General features: G+C 35.4%; 2 non-coding genes across 2 annotated transcripts; both read left to right on the forward strand.

Annotated features, from left to right (window-relative positions):
* The first annotated feature begins 873 nt into the window (after nt 1-873).
* LOC112738489 (small nucleolar RNA R71) lies at nt 874-981 on the forward strand. Its single transcript, XR_003169447.1, has one exon. It is a non-coding gene; the product is annotated as a small nucleolar RNA R71 (small nucleolar RNA).
* Nucleotides 982-5,595: 4,614 nt separating this feature from the next.
* On the forward strand, nt 5,596-5,703 carry LOC112739242 (small nucleolar RNA R71). Its single transcript, XR_003170178.1, has one exon. It is a non-coding gene; the product is annotated as a small nucleolar RNA R71 (small nucleolar RNA).
* The last annotated feature ends 1,165 nt before the right edge of the window (nt 5,704-6,868 follow it).

Consider the following 6,868-nt stretch of genomic DNA (forward strand, 5'->3'; position numbering starts at 1 on the left):
AGCCTTAGAGTCCTTTGGTTCCTCAGAGGGAAGCTCCTTATTGACCACTGGACGTCCCAGGAGGTCTTCCTCCTTGGGATTCACGTCCTCCTCTCCCTCATTGGGTTCGGCCATTTTGGTTATGTCAATGGCCTTGCACTCTCCTTTTGGATTCTCTTCTGTATTGCTTGGGAGAGTACTAGGAGGGATTTCAGTGATTCTTTGACTCAACTGGCACACTTGTGCTTCCAAATTTCTAATGGAAGACCTTGTTTCATTCATGAAACTCACATTGACCTTAGATAGATCAGAGACTAAGTTTGCTAAGCTAGATGGATTCTGCTCAGAATTCTCTGTCTGTTGCTGAGTGGATGATGGAAAAGGCTTGCTATTGCTAAACCTGTTTCTTCCACCATTATTAAAGCCTTGTTGATGCTTTTGATCCTTCCATGAGAAATTTGGATGATTTCTCCATGATGAATTATAGGTGTTTCCATAAGGTTCACCCATGTAATTTACCTCTGCTATTGCAGGGTTTTCAGGATCATAAGCTTCTTCTTCAGAAGATGCCTCTTGAGTACTGTTGGATGCAGCTTGCATTCCATTCAGACTCTGAGAAATCATATTGACTTGCTGAGTCAATATTTTGTTCTGAGCCAATATGGCATTCAGAGTATCAACTTCAAGAACTCCCTTCTTCATAGGCGTCCCATTACTCACAGGATTCCTCTCAGAAGTGTACATGAACTGGTTATTAGCAACCATGTCAATGAGTTCTTGAGCTTCTGCAGGCGTTTTCTTTAGGTGAATGGATCCACCTGCAGAGGTATCCAATGATATCTTTGATAGCTCAGATAAACCATCATAGAATATATCCAGGATGGTCCATTCTGAAAGCATGTCAGTAGGACACTTTTTGGTCAGTCCTTAGTATCTCTCCCAGGCTTCATAGAGGGATTCACCTTCTTTCTGTTTGAAGGTTTGAACATCCACTCTAAGCTTGCTCAGCTTTTGAGGAGGAAAGAACTTGGCTAAGAAAGCCGTGACCAGCTTATCCCAAGAGTTCAGGCTGTCTTTAGGTTGATAGTTTCCATATTCTAGCTCTGTCTCTTACAGCAAACGGGAAAAGCATGAGCCTGTAGACTTCAGGATCTACTCCATTAGTCTTAACAGTATCACATATCTGTAAGAATTCAGTTAAGAACTGAAAAGGATCTTCAGATGGAAGTCCATGAAACTTGCAGTTCTGCTGCATCAGAGAAACTAATTGAGGTTTCAGCTCAAAGTTGTTTGCTCCAATGGAAGGAATGGAGATGCTTCTTCCATGTAAATTGGAATTAGGTGCAGTAAAGTCACCAAGCGAAATTTTACTTGTTCGAAATTTTCAATCAAGTTGTCTCTAGATTGTTGTAATTTAGCTTCTCTTAGTTTCCTCTTCAGAGTCCTTTCAGGTTCTGGATCAGCTTCAACAAGAATGCCTTTTTCTCTGTCCCTGCTCATAAGAAAGAAAAGAGAAAAAGAAAAGAAGAGGGAATCCTCTATGTCACAGTAAAGAGGTTCCTTATTATTAGTAGAAGAAAAGAAGAAGAGAAAAATCTGAACTCAGAAAGAGAGAAAGGGTTCGGATTTTTGGTGGGTGAGGGAGAAATGTTAGTAGATGAATAAATAAATAGAAGGAGATGAGGGAGAAGGATTTTCGAAAATAATTTTTGAAAAAGAGTTAGTGATTTTCAAAAATAGTTTTGAAAAAGGTTAGTAGTTTTTCGAAAATTCAAATAAAAAAATAATTAGTTAATTAAAAAGAAATTTTTGAAAAAAGGGGGAAGATATTTTCGAAAATTAGAGAGAGAGAGTTAGTTAGGTAGTTTTGAAAAAGATAAGAAACAAACAAAAAGTTAGTTAGTTAGTTGAAACAAATTTTGAAAATCAATTTTGAAAAGATAGGAAGTTAGGAAGTTAGAAAAGATATTTTGAAATCAAATTTTTGAAAAAGATATAATGAGAAGATATTTTTGAAAAGATATGATAGAAATTAGCTTTTGAAAAAGATTTGATTTTTAAAATCACAATTAATGACTTGATTCATAAGAAATCACAAGATATGATTCTAGAACTTAAAGTTTGAATCTTTCTTAACAAGTAAGTAACAAACTTGAAATTTTTGAATCAAAACATTAATTGATTATGTTATTTTCGAAAATTTGATATAAAAATAAGAAAAAGATTTTTGAAAAATATTTTTGGAATTTTCGAAAATAACTAAGAAATTTGAAAAAGATTTGATTTTTGAAAAGGATTTTGAAAAAGATGAGATTTTTAATTGAAAATTTGATTTGACTCATAAAAACAACTAGATTTTTTAAAAATTTTTGAAAAAGTCAAATCTAATTTTCGAAATTTTAAGAGAGAAAAAGGGAAAGATATTTTTTTGATTTTTGAATTTTTAATGATGAGAGAGAAAAACAAGAAAAAATGATGCAATGCATGAAATTTTTAGATTAAAACAATGAATGCATGCAAGAATGCTATGAATGTCAAGATGAACACCAAGAACACTTTGAATGTCAAGATGAACACCAAGAACATATTTTTGAAAAATTTTTAATGCAAGGAAAACATGCAAGACACCAAACTTAGAATTCTTTAATGCTTAGACACTAAGAATTCAAGAATGCATATGAAAAACAAGAAAAGACACAAAACATGCAAATGCAAAGATAAAAAAAGAAGACTTACCAAGAACAACTTGAAGATCATGAAGAACACTATGAATGCATGAGAATTTTCGAAAAATGCAAGATGCACATGCAATTGACACCAAAATTATAACATGACTCAAGACTCAAACAAGAAACACAAAATATTTTTGATTTTTATGATTTTATGATTTTTTTGTATTTTTTTTCAAAAATTATTTGAAAAATAAAAATAAGGATTTCAAAATCTTTAATATGAATTCTAGGAATCTTATGCTTTTTAGTCTAAAGCTCCAATCAAAGGGTCAGGCATGGCTTAATAGCCAGCCAAGCTTTAGTATGTAACTCAGACATAATACGCCTGACATGCCCTACAGTCGTATTAGACATGGCTTTACAGCCAGCCAGGCTTCAACATGCTTCATGAAACACTAGAATTCATTCTTAAAAATTCTGAAGGAAAATATATTTTTGAAAACATTTTTTTTTCGAAAACAAAAGAAAAATTTTTGAAAGATTTTTGAAAATTTTTTGAAAATAAAACAAAAAGAAAATTACCTAATCTGAGCAACAAGATGAACCGTCAGTTGTCCATACTCGAACAATCCCCGGCAACGGCGCCAAAAACTTGGTGCGCAGAAATTGTGACTACACTTTGATTATGTAAAATTCATTGCTCTTTCTTTCCCTGGTAATGGCGCAAAAACATGATGCCAGTACCATGGTTCACAACTTCGCACAACTAACCAGCAAGTGCACTAGGTCGTCCAAGTAATACCTTATGTGAGTAAGGGTCGAATCCCACGGAGATTGTTGGTATGAAGCAAGCTATGGTCACCTTGTAAATCTCAGTCAGGCGGATATAAAATAGTAATGCGGTTTTCGAAATTAAATAATAAAATAAGGATAGAAATACTTATGTAAATCATTGGTGAGAATTTCAGATAAGTAAATAGAGATGCTTTCGTTCCTCTGAACCTCTGCTTTCCTGCTATCTTCATCCAATCAGTCTTACTCCTTTCCATGGTTGGCTTTATGTGATATATCACCATTGTCAATGGCTACTTTCGGTCTTCTCTCGGGAAAATGATCCAAATGCCCTGTCATGGCATGGCTAATTGTCTGGAGGCATCACCCTTGTCAATGGTTTCATCTTATCCTCTCAGTGAAAATGATCAACACACCCTGTCACGGCACGACTATTCATCTGTCGGTTCTCGATCATGCTGGAATAGGATTTACTATCCTTTTGCGTTCTGTCACTACGCCCAGCAATCGCGAGTTTGAAGCTCGTCACAGTCATTCAATCATTGAATCCTACTCGGAATACCACAGACAAGGTTTAGACTTTCCGGATTCTCTTGAATGCTGCCATCATTCTAGCTTACACCACGAAGATTCTGATTAAGAGATCTAAGAGATACTCATTCAGTCGAAGGTAGAACGGAGTGGTTGTCAGGCATGCGTTCATAGGGAATGATGATGATTGTCACGTTCATCACATTCAGGTTGAAGTGCAAATAAATATCTTAGAAGCGAAATAAGATGAATTGAATAGAAAACAGTAGTACTTTGCATTAATCTTTGAGGAACAGCAGAGCTCCACACCTTAAGCTATGGAGTGTAGAAACTCTACCGTTGAAAATACATAAGTGAATAGAGGGTAAGCATGGCCGAATGGCCAGCCTCCCATGGAGGTCTAGAGATCTAAAAATGATCAAAAGATGTCTCATACAATAGTAAGAGGTCCTATTTATAATAAACTAGCTACTAGGGTTTACAGAAGTAAGTAATTGATGCATAAATCCACTTCCGGGGCCCACTTGGTGTGTGCTTGGGCTGAGCTTTAACTTTCCACGTGAAGAGGCCATTTGTGGAGTTGAACGCCAGGTTTTGATCCATTTCTGGCGTTCAACTCTGGTTTTTGATCCCTTTCTGGAGAATTGGGCAGAGAGCTGGCGTTGAACGCCAGTTTGCGTCGTCTAAACTTGGGCAAAGTATGGACTATTATACATTTCTGGAAAGCTCTGGATGTCTACTTTCCAACGCAATTAGAAGCGCGCCATTTCAAATTCTGTAGCTCTAGAAAATCCATTTTGAGTGCAGGGAGGTCAGAATCCAACAGCATCAGCAGTCCTTCTTCAACCTCTGAATCTGATTTTTGCTCAAGTCCCTCAATTTCAGCCAGAAAATACCTGAAATCACAAAAAAACACACAAACTCATAGTAAAGTCCAGAAATGTGAATTTAACATAAAAACTAATGAAAACATCCCTAAAAGTAACTAGATCCTACTAAAAACATACTAAAAACAATGTCAAAAAGCGTACAAATTATCCGCTCATCACTAAGCTAGATGGATTCTGCTAAGAATTCTCTGTCTGTTGCTGAGTGAATGATGGAAAAGGCTGCTATTGCTAAACCTGTTTCTTCCACCATTATTAAAGCCTTATTGAGGCTTTTTTTGATCCTTCCATGAAAAATTTGGATGATTTCTCCATGAGGGATTATAGGTGTTTCCATAGGTTTCACCCATGTAATTCACCTCTGCTATTGCAGGATTCTCAGGATCATAAGCTTCTTCTTCAAAAGATGCCTCTTTAGTACTGTTGGATGATTCCTTCAATCCATTCAGACTCTGAGAGATCATATTGACTTGCTGAGTCAATATTTTGTTTTGAGCCAATATGGCATTCAGAGTATCAATTTCAAGAACTCTCTTCCTCTGAGGCGTCCCATTACTCACAGGATTCCTTTCAGAAGTGTACATGAACTGGTTATTTGCAACCATGTCAATGAGTTCTTGAGCTTCTGCAAGCGTTTTCTTTAAGTGAATGGATCCACCTGCAGAATGGTCCAGTGACATTTTAGATAATTCAGACAGACCATCATAGAATATATCCAGGATGGTCCATTTTGAAAGCATGTCAGAAGGACACTTTTTGGTCAGTTCCTTGTATCTCTCCTAAGCTTCATAGAGGGATTCACCTTGCTTCTGTCTGAAGGTTTGAACATCCATTCTAAGCTTGCTAAGCTTTTGAGGAGGAAAGAACTTGGCTAAGAAAGCCGTGACCAGCTTATCCCAAGAGTTCAGGCTGTCTTTAGGTTGAGAGTCCAACCATATTCTAGTTCTATCTCTTACAGCAAATGGGAAAAGCATAAGCCTGTAGACCTCGGGATCAACCCCATTGGTCTTAACAGTATCACAGATCTGCAAGAATTCAGTTAAGAACTAAAAGGGATCTTCGGATGGAAGTCCATAAAACTTGCAATTCTGTTGCATCAGAGAAACTAATTGAGCTTTCAGCTCACAATTGTTTGATCCAATGGCAGGGATTGAGATGCTTCTTCCATGTAAATTGGGATTAGGTGCAGTAAAGTCACCAAGCATCTTCCTTGCATTGTTGTTATTTTCGGCCAGGTCTCCTTCTTTTTCGAAAATTTCTGTCAGATTTTCTCCAGAGAGTTGTGCTTTAGCTTCCCTTAGCTTTCTCTTCAGAGTTCTTTCAGGTTCGGGATCAGCTTCAACAAGAATGTCCTTATCCTTGTTCCTGCTCATATGAAAAAGAAGAGAACAGAAAATATGGAATCCTCTATGTCACAGTATAGAGATTCCTTTATGTGAGTAGAAGAAGATATGAATAGAAGAAGGAGAATCCAAACACAAGGGTGAGGAGTAGGTTCGAATTCTTAGATGAAGAGAAGTGTTAGTAAATAAATAAATAAATAGAAGGAGGTGAGGGAGAAGAATTTTCGAAAATTAGATAAAATAAAATAAAAGTATTTTTGTTTTTAAATTAGAATTAAAATTAAAAATTTGAAAATTAAGAAAGTAAAAATTAAATCAAATTAAATTAAATTTAAAACAATAATTTAAAAAGGAATTTTGAAAAAGATGAAGGTGATTTTCGAAAATTAGAGATAGAATTAGTTATGTAGTTTTGAAAAGAGATAAGAATCAAACAAAAAGATAGGATTAGTTTGAAAAAGATTTAAAAATCAATTTTTGAAAAGAAAAGAGGTTAGAAGAGAAGTTAGAAAAGATTTTGAAATTGATTTTGAAAAGATGTGATTGAAACTTATTTTGAAAAAGATTTGAAAAAGAAATTTAAAAGATTTAATTTTGAAATTAAAGTTGATTACTTGACTAACAAGAAACTAAAAAGATATGAGTCTAAAGTTTAAAGATTGAA

Source organism: Arachis hypogaea, chromosome 13, assembly GCF_003086295.3.
Source record: "Arachis hypogaea cultivar Tifrunner chromosome 13, arahy.Tifrunner.gnm2.J5K5, whole genome shotgun sequence".
Lineage (NCBI taxonomy): Eukaryota > Viridiplantae > Streptophyta > Magnoliopsida > Fabales > Fabaceae > Arachis > Arachis hypogaea.